This window comes from Equus quagga, chromosome 9 (assembly GCF_021613505.1).
Source record: "Equus quagga isolate Etosha38 chromosome 9, UCLA_HA_Equagga_1.0, whole genome shotgun sequence".
Lineage (NCBI taxonomy): Eukaryota > Metazoa > Chordata > Mammalia > Perissodactyla > Equidae > Equus > Equus quagga.
This window is the reverse complement of record NC_060275.1, coordinates 109,936,902-109,955,366: the sequence shown is the minus strand read 5'-3', so window position 1 is coordinate 109,955,366 and position 18,465 is coordinate 109,936,902.

Genomic DNA, 18,465 nt, shown 5'->3' with positions numbered 1-18,465 from the left:
AGTTTTTCATAGAAATTTAATGTCTTCAGTATCGATAATCCAACTATACCATTTTATAGCATTAATAGAATAGTGCTGCTTAATGAAAATCAATTCATAAAATTTCCTTCTGTTTCCACATATTTTAGAAAATACATTTTCAAAAACATGTCTGATTGCCTTTTGAAATATGGCAATGTGTAAAATAAAGAACGTCTTTACCTATTGGCTTTGCCAAAGGAAATAGAAGTCTCCGCCCTTGTGCAAAAATGCATGAATTTTATTTTAGCCAATGAGCCTAAACAAGCCAAAAACAAAAATCGGAAATAATAAAGTGAATTTAGACTTAGACTTTGCCCAAATACAAATTGGTTTTGCTAAATTTGGAATCATGAATCAAATTCAGCAAAACACCCATATTGCTCTTTAAAACATTAAATTAGCAATTTGACCGATGTGTTTTCTTTACAAATTTACTCTGTCATGTTATAGATAGAACCACATCTAGTTTTACTAACCAAACTTTAGATGATTTACAGAAGGAGAAAAGAGTTGCCAGCAAGGAAGGCAGCCAGAGATTTACAAAAAAGAGATAGACATGAAAAGAAACTGGAATTTCATATGGAACTAAGTCTTGTGGTCAGTAGATCAAATATTTTATGAACATATACTTTGGCCGTTATCTTAACCAACCAACCACCAAATGGTTGACTCAAACTGATCATTGAAGCAAATGTAAGATGCTGTTAATCAGTTGGTAAAACAGTAATCAACTTGCAAATAATCAAGTAATTGATGTGGGTATTATTACATATAGACAAACAAAGTCTATATAAAAACAAAATGATTTGATTTGATTAACTTAACCAGTCAACTAAATATTTAAAGTCATTGAAAGAAGTTCTTTCTGGTAGTATGTGTTCTTTTACTGACTTAGTAAAAAAGAGTGAAGTTCTTTTACTCTCTATGAATTAGTGCAATATTTTATACCTCTGTCTTCCAAGCATAAACATTAAACTGTCACTTTGGTTGTTCAATAACCTAATGGCAAATATATATACATGGTCATACACATCGTATACGCACAGAGCTTTAAAATACCATCCCACTTAAATCAATAGTGTAAAATTTATTGATTTAATTCCATCTTGAAGAGAAGAAAAAATGAGCAGTGGTACTTTCTTACAATTTATCATTGTTCATATAGAGTTTCAAATTTGTTATGATTATAATGAAATCCATCTACTTCATGTCAAACCGAAATACAAGTAGGCCAAGAAATTATCAAAGGAACCAGATCATTTTCAAAAAGTCTGTAAATGAAAACATCAGAAAATATTTTGTGGTTAAAGAATTCAAGAACATTAAACTCTTTTAAAACTATATAGGTTATTTTTTCCTAGCTAGCACAGTATCAAAATACTTGGGATTTTGTTCAAAGTATGGGCAAAAATATGTGTATGTGTGTATATGTTGTGTGTACAGACACACTCACTCAATTTTACACATTCCCCTGACACATTCTGTTGCCACAAGTTTCTTAAGCAAAACTTAATTAAGCAGATGCATTCTAGAATATCATCAAATTAAAATAAAATAAGTAATATAGAATAATAATAATACAAAAATACAATTAACTACCAAGTAAAATACTGAGGTATCTGATAGATGCAACCTTCCCACAAAGATCAACTTTCTCCTCCCTCTACGTGGGTGGCTTAGTAACCATTTTTTGGTAGAATATTACTGAATTTATCCTTTAAGTCAAGCCTAGCTCCTCCACCATCCACATGCCCTCAAAATCCAAGGCTAAGGATAGGCAGGGGGACCAGCTTGCCCTCTTTCCTGGGACAGGTCACCAGGTCTGGGTACCTTCAGTCAGGAGAGACATGGGACTGGGATCCAAGGGCCGAATAGAGAAAAGATGGTAACCAGATAGGAAATATGATATGAAATACAATATGTCGTAAGGAAGAAGACAAAATAATGTTGATCAAATTACATATCCAGGAGAGGAAGCAGAGGACCGGAATTTGTTGTAGGTGGAGTCTACAAGGCATCAGTGACTTCTCTACTAGGAACAAAACACAGCACTCCAGGTGGACAAGGACAGCCAGACCGAGTCTCTGAACTGAAGCTGACAATCATGTTGCCCTTGGGAATCTCCCAGAGATCAGAGTTGTATCTTCATACTGAGGCACAGAATTGAGGCTTCTCTCTATTTTATATCATCCTAAGTGGAGATAACCCCCACCTTTTCCATGCTTCTGGCTGAGATAGGCTGGAGCGTCAAAGGCTTTATTAGGGTCTGAGGAGAAAAGAAAAAAACAGAAATTAACATAGAGTGCCATTAATTTAGGCAATCTGACTTGCCAGGTAAAACAAGAGAGACTGAGTCCCTTAGGCCTTTCTAAGAATAGGTGGCTGGTGTCAGGATTATCTTTATATTTCAAGGAGATCCTGATCTCAACCTACAGGAGGTTCACCTGACCATTACAGACCTCAACAGGATTACCATAGCCTATTTCATTTTCTCTTTCCATTTAAAGAATTGTCAAGCTTTATTCTTTAAATGAATCCTGCTGTAATGATTCTAATGTACATTGATTCTTTGGTTCTCTGACTTCTTAACCCACATATTATATATATATACTCATTTGACACTGAATTCTAGATTCTTCTAAATAATATTATAATTGTTTAAGTTTTTTCAATAAAAAATGACAGTAAGTTCTTCTTTTAATTTTCTGCACAGGTCTCAGCATTTGCTATGCATTCAGTACATAATAAATTGAATTATATGAGATTTAAATTCTCTACAAAAATTTAACTTAAAATCATCATTAGCTATCTGCATGATTGAGCACAGCTTTACAAGAGGATATACTTTCCATATATATTAAAATTATCTTATACGAAGTATATTCTTATAGAATATTCTTATAGAACATCAAAGGTGAGGCAAGGATTTTATCATGTCCATAGGATGGCATTTAACTAGGATCAGTGACTATACTGGTTTTGTAATCATTCCCAGGAAATCTGACTTCATGACTTAAGAGCAGCTTACAATTTTTGGCACCTGTGCCATGAGCGGTACTTGTGAATAGCATAGAACAAATGTGAAAAACAGTGGACGCAACCTGGGGAGACTGGCATGGGAAGAGACGACTTCACTCCTTTCATCTCCCACCTAATTATCTATTTCTACCTCCAGGCACTCCTGAATCCCTGGAAATATAAATCTGAGTCAATCCTCTTTGTGTTCAGTCATTGATTCTTTGATTCATTCACCCAATCAATGTTTATCACATGCTAATTTTTGCCAGGCACTCAGCTGGGGTTCAGACCCATTCAGAAGGCTGTCAAGAGACCTACCCTCATTTTATCAAATTCTAGTGATAGAGACATAAATAAACATACAAACTGATAAATAAAAGGGTGACTATAAACTGTGGTAAATTCTAGGAAGAAAATGAACAATAAGATGGGATCTAGTTAACTAGGATGATCAGAAATGGCTGCTCTGAGACCTGAATGTTAACAATGAACAAGACATGCAGTGAGACTGGCAAAGAATGTTCCAGGCAGATTTCAGTATCCACAAAGTTGGACCTATTTGTATGAGAAGGGAAATCAGGAACATTTCAGGGGTCAGCCCATGGCCGAGTGGTTAAGTTTGTGCACTCCACTTTGGCAGCTCAGGGTTTCGCTGGTTTAGATCCTGGACACAGACCTAGCACCACTCATCAAGCCATGCTGAGGTGGAGCCCCACACAGCACAACTAGAAGGACCTGCAACTAGAATGTACAACTATGTACCGGGGGTGCTTTGGGGAGAAGAAGAAGAAGAAGAAAAAAGATTGGCAATAGATGTTAGCTCAGAGCCAATCTTAAAAAAAAAAAAAAAAAAAAGGACTACTTCAACACATCATCTCTAGTGATAGAATTTCAAGGAGTTGAGCTGTTCTCTGATAAGATATTTAGACATCCTCCCAGCATCACTGAAATTACACCACAAGCCAATTTTGCAAACACTTTTAGTCATATGCATATGAATGTATGTAGAAAAGTAGATGCCTCAATATATTGACAGTTAATCAGAAAAAAAAACCCACAAATCTCAATGATCTCTACATTATAGCCCAAGACAGTTCAGTTATTTTTTCACTGAATGGACCAAATTTTTGTGGAAAACGTTGAAAATCTCCTATCCATTCCAATCTAAAGAAAAATCTTTCTTATACTACTTATTCTACAATCATGGTGACTGGTATCCCCAGGTCTTTCTCAACATTGCCCTACAGAGGAATGACCTTAGGCACTCCTGTTCTGTGTCATAGAATGAGCCCTCACTTCCACGTCCCAGAGTCAGAAACATGATTGGGACACAGGTAGAAAGACACACAAGCAGAGGGTTGCTCAGAGGACCTATGATGGAGCCCATTCCATATAGCCCTCCTTAAGTAGAGTAAAGCTGGACTTAGCTGAGTAAATCAGATTTTCTCTCTTGGAAATAAAAGGGAAAATAAAGAATCAACTTTAGCTCCTGCTAAAAGCTGGGCAAGCCAAAGTAATAAAGAGGCCGAAAAGCTCTATGATATTGAGGGGAAAAAAAAGAGAAGATGCTGATGCCAAATAGTATCAGTAGGAATATCAGTGTGCACAAAGAAGTGAAGACCAACAGAGCACATTAATGGGGGGACATTAGTAAAGAGATCAGCAAAGTCTAATCTACTCCATTCCTGGCATTAAACATTCCAGTGCTAGGACATCCAAGATGTCCCCTGCTTTCTCCTACAGTGAAAGGTGTACTATTTCGGGGAAGAAAGGAGAAAGAAGGAAAAGGAAGGGAAGGAAGGAGGGAGGGAGGGAGTATGAAGGACCCTAAGCCCCCTTCCACTCTGCACTGATTTTCCTCATGTCTCTTGCGCTGTACCACTTGTCTCTTTCACCTCTCTGCCCTGAGAGCTTTTTTTTTTCTTTTTTAACTTTTTATTAAGATTATGATGGTTTACAACCTTGTGAAATTTCAGTTGTACATTATTGTTAGTCATGTTGTAGGTACACCACTTCACCCTTTGTGCCCTCCCCCCACCCCCCTTTCCCCTGGTAACCACCAATCAATTCTCTTTGTCTCTATGTTTAACTTCCACCTGTGAGTGGAGTCATACAGAGTTCATCTTTCTCTGTCTGGCTTATTTCACTTAACGTAATACCTCCAAGGTCCATCCATGTTGTTGTGAATGGGACGATTTTGTCTTTTTTTATGGCTGAGTAGTATTCCATTGTATATATATACCATAACTTCTTTATCCCATCATCAGTTGATGGGCATTTAGGTTGCTTCCATGTCTTGGCTGTAGTAAATAATGCTGCGATGAACATAGGGGTGCAAGGGACTCTTGGGATTTCTGATATCAGGTTCTTAGGATAGATACCCAGTAGTGGGATGGCTGGGTCATAACATATTCCTATTTTTAACTTTTTGAGAAACCTCCATACTGTTTTCCATAGTGGCTGCACCAGTTTGCATTCCCACCAACAGTGTATGAGGGTTCCTTTTTCTCCACAACCTCTCCAACATTTGTCACTTTTTGTTTTGGTTATTTTTGCCATTCTAACAGGTGTAAGGTGATATCTTAATGTAGTTTTGATTTGCATTTCCCTGATGATTAGTGATGGTGAGCATCTTTTCATGTGTCTATTGGCCATCCATATATCTTCTTTGGAGAAATGTCTGTTCATGTCCCCTGCCCATTTTTTGATTGGGTTGTTTGATTTTTTGTTGTTGAGCTGTGTGAGTTCTTTATATATTATAGAGATTAACCCTTTGTCGGATAAATAACTTGTAAATATTTTTTCCCAATTAGTGGGTTGTTTTTTTGCCCTGAGAGCTTTTGACTGCACAGAGCAGATAAATTCCACAATTGCCTTTTAATGGCAGCCTCTTACTCTGGAAGCAGCAATCAGCCCTCGCCCCCTCAGATCCCTACTTTTCTCAGACTGCCTCACTTCATTCCCCACTGGTTATAACAATTGAGTCAAGATTGTACACTCATGTAAATGAGAAATAAATTGGAAAATTATGAATTTAGAGTATTTAGATTGGAACAGACATTGGTCTTTCTTCCCTTCTTACTTTGTTTCTTAAATAATATTTCTTTGCACAAATAGGGCAAAGTGAGAAGGACATCTCACCATGTTCAGATATGTTCACCATGAAGCAACCCTGAGTTTAGAAGCTAAACCTTCATGGAGTTGATTAAACTAGGAAAGTGAATATTCATAGCTTAGATATTTATGCTTATGAGCTCTGTTCTTTAAAAAAATTTTGGATTAATTCAGCTGAAGGGCAGTATTAGATGGACAGAATTAAACGAAACTCGCAAGATATTAAATAATCCCTAAACGATCCTTATGCCTAACTTAAGAAGGCAGCATTGCCTTGAGTTCATCTCATCTAAGCAATTTCAGCTAGAAGTTAACAGGTATAAAAACAAGTTGGTAAAATAATATAAGCAAAAGTGTATTGGGATACGAACTGTCATGTTCTTAGTGGCATTCAGTCCTAGACATCAAAGGTCTTCATGTGGATATTTCACTTGGCAGTTCATAGCAGATAATAAATAAGTGTTAGTTACCCTTGAAGTCTCTGTGACTGGCTCTAATTGTTTAATCTTATGATAAAATCAGTGCTCTCTAGCTACCTTCAAATAAAAGATTTTAGCCATCAACTATGGATGAATTTCTGCCATAGTATTTTATTTCAGAAAAGACAAAGTTATCTATTAAAAAGAACTTCTTGTTTTTGTTTTCTACATGGATGTATAAATCTTACAATGTAACAAGTCCATTCTTTAAAGCTACAAAAGAACAGCAATAAAAAAAAAGTCCTCCATATTTATTTTTCCCTCTTGGAGCTTAAAAAAAATGGTCAAACTAATTTTTTTCCCAAAAAATTGCTCCTGGGCTTAGTAGCTTGTACAATAAGTTACATTTCAGTCTTGGAGGGAAATTTGACAAGCTGAGTTATACCCTTAGAAAAACAATGCTATAATGGAGAGTTTGGTAAGTTGTTAGCTACAAATGTACTATAACATACAAGAATTATAAAAACTAGGAATGAAAAAATTATATGTGTATTTTTTCAGTTAATTTGGGGAACAAAAAAACCATGTGTATATGTGCAAATTTTCAATCTTTACAAAGAGCTCCTTTAGTTCTCCTATATGTGCATATATAATGCTCAAGTAAATACTGTCCGTGAGTATAACTCATTAAATACATGCCAAAGAGAAAAAAAGGAGAGTGTAGTGCAAGCATTTCATAGCATTTAATGTTTTCCAAATAATGACCTGTTGCTATTGAGTTGGATAAATGGTAAGACAGTCGGTCATATCCAATGACAAAAATAAATCTCCCTTAGAAAGACACATATCTGGGATTAGTAGTCATACTTCTCATTGGCAACCTGAATTTAGAGTTCTTGTTTATAGCCCAAGAAGAATTTTCCATACTGCCTCCAGAGTCTTGCGTGAAGTAGGCCAGACATTGCCCAACCATGGTAGACTCTAATAGCCAGAGAAGGTTGGCTTCAGGTCACTAACAGTCAGTGCCCTGGGGCATGGGCGCGGTTACAACTGAGGAGTGGCTGTGACTAACAGAAACATCACATAGCACTCTCTGAAAAATGCCTAAACTAATTCCCAAACACAAATGGAGGAGAGTTTTCTCCATAGCAGCTTTCCCGGAGGAAGAATAGAGCTGTGATCTGGCTCTAGAGGCAGATTGCATGGGGCCAGCTGTGGCTCCTCCCCTCACTAACTCCCTGACTTTGGGCAACTTACTTAAACTTGGCTAAACTAAGTCTTCTCATCTGACTGTGGTAATACAACTTGTTTTCATGTATGGCAGGCTATTCAACGTCACAGAGAAAGATATATAATGTTAAATCAAAAAAGCAAACTGTAAAACAGATCCCAAACTTACAAATATGTATATATTCTATATGTTTGTAAACTTGTTTAAAAATGTCTGGTAAAAAAATACAAAAAATTCATGCAGTCACATCTAGATGATGGAAGTCATGAGTGAGGGAGAGATAGTATGTCAGAGAGGTGGTGGACGTTTCACACAAGGAAGAGAAGTGAGCTTCTGATGGGAGAAAGGAAACCATACATACAAAAAGGAGAAGCTCCCAGATAGATAAAATTGACTTTGGCGACTAACTTCCTGGTGCTGGAGGGAAGCCTGAAGGAGTAGGAGGAGAGAGGAAAACTCATTAGAAAGTTACTTCCATTGTCAGAAGAGAATTGGGTAGATAAAGGATCACAGGAATTTCTAAAATTTTGCTCTAGTATTTGCTAAATGCCTTGAATGCATCCTCCAGGACCTCATCTCCGCCCACTCTTGTGTTTGTTTTGCTTTATTCTTCCAACTACGATGGTGAAGATATAAATTGTTATTTATTTTGTATGCTGGGTTTTGTGTTCCTTTAAATCGGATATTGTCCCTAGGCAGGCCTCCAAATAATCTTGATTTTATATGAATCATGTATGTAAATCACATAAAAATTGCATTTTTATTCTTTGTATAAACAGGATCATACAATACACATCTTTTTTTTTTTAACTTGATAATATATCATGGACATCTTCCCACGTCAGGACTCATAGACATACCCCATATAATGTATATTTTTTCTTACTGCACAGCATTCCATGTGAGTGGACCAGGATTTACTTACATAGTTGCTGTGTTTCTCTTATTACAAACGATACTGTAATGAGTGTCCTAGTAAATGTATATCCGAGCTTACATGCAAGTATAATGAAGAGTGTGACGCCACTTTTTGATGTTCAACTGCTGACAGCTTTCAAGTCTCACAGCATCCTCTTCTCCTCTTGTCTATGTCCGGGGAAACTGATAGGAAAGACCATGCTTGCCCTTCCTGGGTGCTGGTGGGAAGTCCAAACCATGTACCCGCTGGCCCCCCGACAAGTGTGAACCCTTTCCCCAGTCCCACCCACTAACCACAATAAAAACCCAAACCACTCACATCACTTTACTCTCTCAAATCCTTTCAGACTTGCTCGGGAGCCTGCCCTGCTGTCCCCAGAAAGCCTCGCTATGTGAGTAATACACTTTCTCATACTCTCTCAGAGTGTGTGTGGCATCAAGAATCTGAACCAAATTCGGGTGGGTGTTGATCCTGTCCCTCCACAGGGAACCGCGAGACAGCAAGTATTTATGTGGAACATATTTGTCAAAGTAGATTTATAACACCAACAAGTTACGGTATGATGTCCCATTTTTCCACATCCTTCCCAACTGTAATTGATGAGCTTTTCTTAATCTTTTGCATCATAAGCCAAAAGGGAAAATAAAGGTAGAATTTAATTGCATTAATTTGTATTTCTGTGATTAACAATGGGTTTGACATTCTTTTATTTATTTTCTGGCTATTTGCAATTCTTTTACTATGTATTGTTTGCATCCTGTTCTTATTTTTTTATAAGTAGGACCATTTTATTAAAAATATTAGTCTTCGTCTGTGGTATATATTGCATATATTTTATCTCATTATAATTTTAATCTTTTAACTTTGTTCATGGTGTCTTTTTCTGCAGGCAAGTTTTTAATTTTTATGCAATTAAGTCATTCAGCCCTTTTCATTTGATCTTTTTGGTGTTCAGTCATATTTAGGAAAGACTTCCACATCCTAAGATTATAAATTTACCTTTCTATATTTTCTTTTAGAATGTTTATAGTTTCATTTTTTTACATTTAAACATTTAATTTATTTGAAATTAATATTTAAATAGACTGTGGTATGGTAATTTAAGTAATTTAATCTTTTTCCTAATGAATGCCTAGCTATCTTAACACCACTTATTAAATAATCTGAATTTTCTCTGCTGACTTGAAATATCAATTTTATCAAATACAAAATTCCCTTATTCCAAACAGACACATACTCACACACACACACACACACACACACACACATGCTCACATATCTCTGTACTTTGTTTCATATCATTGATCTGATTATCCACTGCTTTTTTAAAATAAACAAATCTACTTTTATAATATAATTGTAATCTACTAGGGCATCCTCTCCCCAACCCATGACTTTTTCCCAAATTTCCAAATTTTCCTAGCTATTATTTGCAATAAAATTTAGCATTAGTTTGTCAGATTCTGTGCAAATTTCTTTAGTCATTATTTCCATATCTTTGGTTTTTTAGGTCAATTTTGAAAAAACTGATATCATTATTATGTTTAGCATTTCCATCCAAGATATAGAATAGTTTTCCAGTTATTTGGGTTTTCCACAATTTCTGAAATTAATTTACATGTCCTAGATTCTAATAGGTGCATATTTACACACTTTACCATTTCTGAATGCAGACTACATATCACGTGTATAAGTTCATTGTAGTATTTATTTCTGTTTTTTCAAAGTGCCATAGTTAAATTGTAGATTGAATTTTAGAGTCAAGAAAATATTGTGTTTTTATAATAGAAAAAACAGCATTTCTTTACATATTTTCAAAATATTATTAGGCATTTTATGTACTTTCTGACATTGTTTTTGGTCTATCTTTGGCAACCTTTGTAAGATTTAGAGGTTATTTTATTGTGCAAAAATCTGTAAAAACATTTTGAGTTGTATTTCTAATATATTTGGTAATCAATATTTAAAATATCATGAAGAATCCCTTATAACCAGTTATTTAGCAATCACTTGTCTTATAAACTTGACGTGCATAGATCAGATTTTTTTAATAAAAATATCCTATACTCTTTTATTAATGTTTTCTATTAACAGTTTGCATACACATCAATTTGTGCAAATCAATTGATTCATTTGAATGTTATTAACACTCAGAATTGCAATTAGTGGCATTAGTGTTAGAGAACAACATCTAAGGAAAGCAGATGTTATGACAAGAACATCAGGGGTCCGATGACAAGAACCGTCCTCAGTAACAGTGCTATTTGTCCCCAGATCAATGAGGCCAACAAAATCAGAAGCCAGGATTCTAAAATTAGGAGCAGATAAGTCCAGTCAATATTAATATGTGGTAACAACATTAATCTCTTTATAAAGCAGGCTTAACTGGCCTTTTGAAAAAAAGGTCTTATGTGCCCTTTGAAAGTTTCTCTGAATTGATGCCATAGGGAAGTCTAGCATCTAGGAAGCAACAATAAATCTATTATGAAGTATCAAGAAGTTTCCTTAAATCTTACAGTCTGTGAGTACAAAGGAATTGTTTTAATGGCAAGAACTAGGATATCTCAACCCCCTTAAAAATTTCTCTCACCTCTAAGAATTTCTAGCAGATGTCGCACATAGAGGCATAAGTAAGTCCACTCAGTTACATGTGACTTTCACTGTTTCTGCCATTGGACTTTGTGGGACGTTTTTCACCATCTCCACCCAAGACTGCCCTAGGTGCAGGGGAGTTCCTGGAAACCAATCTCGGTTGACTGAGGCTAAGCAGGGAGACTATGTCACTCTCTTGGGATGTAGGGAGTGAAATCATCTTTTCAGGAGGTTGAGGTCTTATGCATGAACAAGAACACATAGCATGTCACTCAGTTCTATCTCCAGGCTTCCTTTTCGCTGGGACTCATGTATGAGTTTTATCTAATAATTTTATGAAGTATACACATGTGCCAGGAATGGTGCTAAGGACTGCAGATGCAAAACTGAGTAAGACATAGGCTCTGACTGCTGAAAGCTTATGGTCTAGTAAAGTTGATGCCTATTTTAGAAAATAAATGAATATATAAATAGACCAAAAGTGCCTGATTGCAGTTGGATGTTTGAATTAAGTCACCTCATGTTTAATGACCACTGCCTCGTATTGTCTCGAATGTGGTATTGCTATTTCATCCATATCTGTCCTTTGGACACTGAAGAGGCACTACCAGCCATAGTACAATTCAACCTTCAGATTCAAATCCAGACTGGGCCTCTGTTGATGCAGAAAAGGGAAAGCAAGCCCATCCATTTGTCCAAAGCTCATCTCTCTACAGGTTTGCCCTGCAATCACGAGCTGTCCAGAGAAAAGAAATAATGGTTTGATATTTCCAGTATTCCTATATTCTGATGTATGTTTCCATTCCAAAGTAACCCCTTTAGTTTCATGCACATTATTTGCTTGGGATAAGAATAAATGTGATTAAATAGGAAAACATAATGATACTATCACGCAAATAATTAAAGAATATAGCTTTTTGCAGCCACTTATTTTCTCTCTTTAAAGAATACTGTTGATAATGTAATATAAAAACAAAAAAAAAAACAGAGACAATCTTCTAGTATTCATTTTCACAGGTAAGGAGATAATTAGCGTGGCCCAGGACTCGATTTTTACTGCTCTTCAAACCAAGTTGAAGTGCTGACTCCAAATCCACAGTTAACATATTCAAAAGACCGGTCTTTGGGGTTTAGGCTCTTGGCATAAGGCCTCCCCCAGAGTCCCTAGACTCTAATTCCTAATCTACAATGCAGCCTCTGAAGAACAATTGTCAAAGCTTCACGCACATTGGAAAAGAGATTTTCTATCCACTGCCAAATGAAAACTTAAATACCTTATTGAAATGCATAGCAAAATCCTTTATCACCAGAGGGCAAAAGTTGCTTTCAAGACTTTATTTAAACTTACATATGTTATTACTGTCTGGCACATAAAGTAGCTCAAAAGCTTTCTAGATGTTTCCTTCACTTCATAGGAAAAAAGGGGTCTGTTAATTTTTCTTTCTTCCACAACATCTCCAGACTATAATTACGCCAAATCTCCTTATGCTATAACTAGGGAAAAAGCATGGGGGTGTTTACATGTTTAAATGAAATTCTTAATTCCCTCAAATTCTGCCACAATTTTGAAAAATCTGTTTCTTTATCTCATATTCTGAAGTCCCATATGACATATGCTACCTATGAATAATATTTTTAAACCCACATATGCCAAATATGCTGTCACTGTTCTCACATTATTAAAGTTCTTCACTAATTCTACATAACAAAATGTTCCCAACACTTGCAAAATTTCATATTTTTTTAATTCTTTTTTACTTTGAAGCTCACAAAATTAATATTTAATTTCCTTTGGGAAACCATGAAATCAAAAGCAGATTTAAGTAGCAAAGTTGCATGACACCCATTAGGCCTTTTAACTACAGCCCAGAGTGACGACTTTCATTCAATCTCTTGGTTCATTGCTGCGTAAACTTGTATTCCAAGAAATGCTTTGCCTTCTTATTGGGCCATTTTGCCTGCTGGCCCCATCTACCATTCAATAGCTTTTTCCCCAACCCATTAGCATTTAATGTTCAATTAAACCTCTAAAGGAATCATGGCCAAGCTAAGGCAAGACACAGGGAAAGGAAAAGTCTTTCAATGTCCTCTTTCTGCCATGCAATCTTCTGAAGTGCCACTGCCTTTACCACCCCTCTCCACCATATCTGAATACCTCTTATGATAATCTCTCCTCTTTCTGACCCTCAGTTTTAGTCTTCTCATTTGTCCATTTCTGTCTTCCGAACGCACTGCCCTATTTTACCTTTCACCTCTTTACTCAATTCTTCTGTCATCTTCTTCTCTCTTTTGAAATGGAGCCACACAAAATAAGCAAGAACTGAAGGGGAAGAAGTCAAATGCCTGTCCTTGGACTATGATCTGAAGTTCCATTGACTTTTTTTTAATTGCACAATTGTTCCTTGTTTCCCCAAATATCTCCAGGTTTGTGGTGATGTTTATTTTTCTCACTCTCTCTCTCTCTCCTCACTATCCAGATGTCTAAACCTGTCATATCTTTTCCTATCCCCTGAGGGTCCTCTTCCATTCTTTGTCTAGCAAATTCACATATCCTGGTAAACCAGGTGTGCTTCAGAAGATGGCTAGCCATCCGTCAGCTTTAAGATAAAATGCATTTTAATAATTTTCTCTTTCCTTTGTTCTAAATCAAAGGACTTATTTTAATATTGGGAAGTTGACTGATACGTGAAATCCATTGACCTTGCAGCATCTCCCCTAAAATGGCACCACATAGGTAGTTATGTATATTGCCTATACCTAGAGCACAGGGAAGGATTCAGAGTCCCTTTCCCCTCCAAAAACAGTTACTGTGTGCAAAGAATATTAAGTCAATAATTCAGAATATTCATTCATTGTTCAACAATTACAGCTCTGTATGGAGCCTTCCATACGCCAGTTGTGGAGCTAGGCACAGGGAACATACAGATAAGTAAAGTGTGGTCCTTGCCCTCAGGCACAGTCCATTGAGGGATGCACACAGCACCAGGTGATGAGTGCTGTGATTATACCCATCATGTCATGTTGTGGAAACTGGGAGAAAAGTAGCCAACCAGATTGGATGGAGAGAGTGCTGGAAGAGTTCCAGGAGGAAAGGCCCCCGAGGCTGGGCTGAATTTTGAAAGATCAAAATGAGATAGCTGGATATGAACATGGAATTGAAAGAGGATGTGCCAGAAAAATGTGCAACATTTACAAACATCTCGAAATGCAAAAACCGAGCCTGTGGGGAGTAGGGAGACATTAAGGGGTTCAGATATTAGGAGCTTGGGCATGTGTTGGAATGAGGGAAAAGATGACTGGGAAAGGAGAAAGGGCCAGGCAATGAAGGACCTTTCATGACAAGCTCAAGAATCTGATTTTATCTCAAAAACAATGGGGAATTATTGAATAATTTATAGCAGAAAAAAATAGCAAGATCCTATGTTGAAATGTATTAAAGTCAGCATTTGTATAGAGTATAAAAACACTATCTTTGACGACATACAGACCCAGGTGTGCATTCCACCTCCACTCTTGCTTACCTGTGTGACCTTGGACACAATTGAAGGGATCTGAGCTCTACTTTCTTCATGTATAAATGGCAACAGAACCTGTCGGGTCATTGTGGAGATAAATGACAGAGGGCATCTATTTAAAACATCTAGTATATTACCCTCTGTGCTGCTTATTCTCTGCTTGCCTTCTCCTCCTCTTGTCTCCTACTCCTTTCCTACCCTTAGCTGCCTTCTCTGTGCCCTAGAAGTCTGATCCTTAAGCACTGAATTGTCCTGGTTTCTTTGCTTTCTGCTTCTTAGTCATTAGGAGGCACCAGCAAGAGATGGGAGGAGGCTGGCGCATTTCTTCTCTCTTCTTTCCCGGCTTCAAAGCTGTAGTTCTGATGGTGGCTATGTCCTTCAATACCAGAGCTTCTCCATGGCTCTAGCTCTCATAGGGTTCTGCGAACATTCTTTCCTCTCCTCGCCCTTCAGATTTCCCACTCTGCTAGCCCCTGTGTACCTCAGCATCTTCTTTTGTTTCCCTTAACCTCACCACAAACTTTACAGTTTTTCGTTAAAGCCTCTTTAGTTGATGCATCTCAGTAGAATTCTGGTCCCTGAGAGAATTCCATCAGATGCACCTGGCTTATAAAGGGCTGGTGACAACAATTTTATGGAGAAGACTCAAGCCTCAAATAGTGAGGTGGGAATGGCATTCTTTCCAGGCTAGCATTCTCTAAAATGTGCTATCCAAATAGAAAGCAATACCATTATTTATTAGTAGTAGCATTAAATGGAGTGTTAATCCTTTTTCGTTGGTATTACAAGGAATAGTGAGTTGTTGCTAAGCAGCTGGTACAAGGTTTATTCTTCAAAACCTGTTACTTCTTTAATTTTGAATTCTAGAGCTTTTTTCATGAAAAAAGTGGAACGACTCTACATGTGGGAGAGGTAAGAGTACATCTGCCATCATAGCTCTTTTTGGTGCCAAAGTCCCTGCAGTGGGAAGACGGCAATCTGTTGTAACTATTAATATTGCAGAAGGAAAACCTACAGTGGAAGAAATTTGCAGTCAAACCCCCTATAGTCAGAACACAAAAAACTTAAGAATTCTTTCACCACAGTGGTGTACTCATATTTTGCTAGTGTCTTGGTTAAAATTAGTCTAGATTTAGATTATTTTCACCAGGTTTTTACAGCAAGGATAAATTATTTTTGTGGGAGGAAGGTAGAAAAATCTCTAAATCATTTGAGAGTTTATATACTCAAGAGAACTTCTCTTTATTTACCAAATACGTTTTAGTCAAATCTTAGAATAATAAAGCATTTCATAAAATCAAGTATTGCCACTAAAAAGATGGAAGGATGAAGCACAAGGCCTTCTTCTCTTAAATGAAAGTTGCCCCCTGGAAAAGGATGGACAATATAAACTTGCAACGATATTTTTGAGGAAGCATGGTAATTAAAAATTCTTAGCAATGTTACAGGTTGGAAAAAAAGTGGGTAACTGTGTAATAATCAAGTAAACCTACTAAAGTGGAAAAGTATAGCTATAGATCAAGAGGAGGATTCCTTTCTCTGTTACATCTAGTTTGTATCTCGTAAGTAGGAAACACTATCTTAGTATTAAACAGATACACCTTGTTTTAAAACAAAACAAAACAAGGATAATTCCAATTGATCAAAAGATTTATAAAACAATTAAATTAATGGCTCTTTCTTCACAACACAAAAGGATTTGCCACTTCACATAATGTGCTGCTTTTCCTAATGTGTCTTATTAGGGCGTAAAAGTGTTTTCTAGATCACTAATTACTTCAAAGATGAGTTTTTGGCTTGAGACAGACGTTCACAAGGCAGACACTGAAAACTGAACTTTTGGAATTTGCAACCAATAACAAGAAATTAAAAATTAAATATAAGCCTTTCCAGAATTTAATAAAAATTTTGGTGAAAGACCATGACAAGACAACACACAAGGAGGAAGTCTCTGCACAGCGTTTGGTACTACAAGAAACTCAAAGGAGTATTTGCTTCAAATATTTTGGAAAAAAAAATAGGAAACTTCCAATTCAAAAGAGCTGACAGATCACACACTTTTGCCTGCCTTGGAAACCAGCGTCCCACTGATGTGACCAAAGTAAAACACGACACAAGGTAAATTAAAGCTGAGTCAGAGAAGCGCTTCACCAGCAAATCAAAACAAAGAAAAACTTCTCAAAGATATCAAACTGATGATAAGACCCAACAAAGAGAATGCAAAATCCAGGCGTAACACTGGACAAAGATGAAGGACATTTCCACAAAGAACTTGAGAATGACAAGTCAACCCCACAGTTAGGGCTGAGAGCAGAGGAAGACTCTGAAGTCAGAATGCCTGAATTCAAGTCCAGACTCCACACCTCCTGCCTGCCTCAGTGTCCCCACTGAAGAGTGGGAAGAATAGGATTGACCTCACCAACCACCGTGAGGATTACATGAGATAGCAGACTCGAAGTCCTTAGCGGAATGTCTGGCTCACAGGGCATTTAGAACTCAGCAAAAATGAAAATATAAAATACTGAAACCTAAGGGAAGCAGCTAAAAATAAACAGAAGGAAAGAGTCATAGCTTTAAATGCCTTCATTTCTGAAGAAAAAAGACTAAAATGCATAAACTAAATCAGAGCAGATTCTGTGGGTTCCCTGCCCAGATCCCCAGGGATCCTTTACCAGCAGTGGAGTGTGCTCCTGCTGATGACCTACACCTGCACACTTCACAGTGGCTTGCCCTTGGAAGATTGACTCACCTAGAGGTGACTGGGTCATGTCTCAGTTCCCATTGACTCTAGTGACTGGAGCCAATAACGTTGAGACACAAAGGTCCTGCATCCTTGCCACAAGTTAGGACAGGCTATAGTGCAATTTATGCCACAAAGCTCCCCACAGTCTCAGGCTGAGTGAGGTTAGACTTCTCATTCCCTCCCTGCTCCCTCACTCCTTACAGGTTCTTGTGAGCTCTTCCACAGCAAACCACTTTGACAAGAATCCCTTCTCAGCATCTGCTTCTGGGGAACCCAACCCAAGACATGAGCCTTCGGCTCAGGAACCTAGAAAAAGCACTCTCCCCAAACCAAAGCAAGATAAAATATTAGAGCAAAGAATTAATAAAATGAGAGTGGAAATTAGTGAGAAGGAAAAAAACATGAGCTTCATAAATTGAATCAAGAACCTGTATTTTTGAATACTTTCGAAATAGACCTCTTGACTGACCTCCAGTTATCTGATCTACCAGATTAATCACCGCTCTCTCCATTCATCTTATAAATCACAGTGCTTTATACAAAAATTAGATAACTTGGAGCTCCAAATAGTTCATGTATGCTCAAAGAAAGCCCCTGTCCATACACCAAATGTTGTAAATGAATTCTTGTGTGTGTTTATTGTTAGAATAAAATGTATCCAACCAAAAGTCATATCTCTAATGTTTCCAAACACTAACTGGATTTTTTTTCAGTTAACTAACCAACTGCTAGTACCAAGCCCACTGGGTTAGTGTGCTTCTGTTCAACTCAAAAAAAGACTTCAAACCCATAGGATAAGAAAAGAAAATAAGAAAATGTACACATATCTGCTCATTTGTAGAAGAACAAACCAGAAACCAACCTGATTGATGGGGGGAAGGGGTGAAAATAGG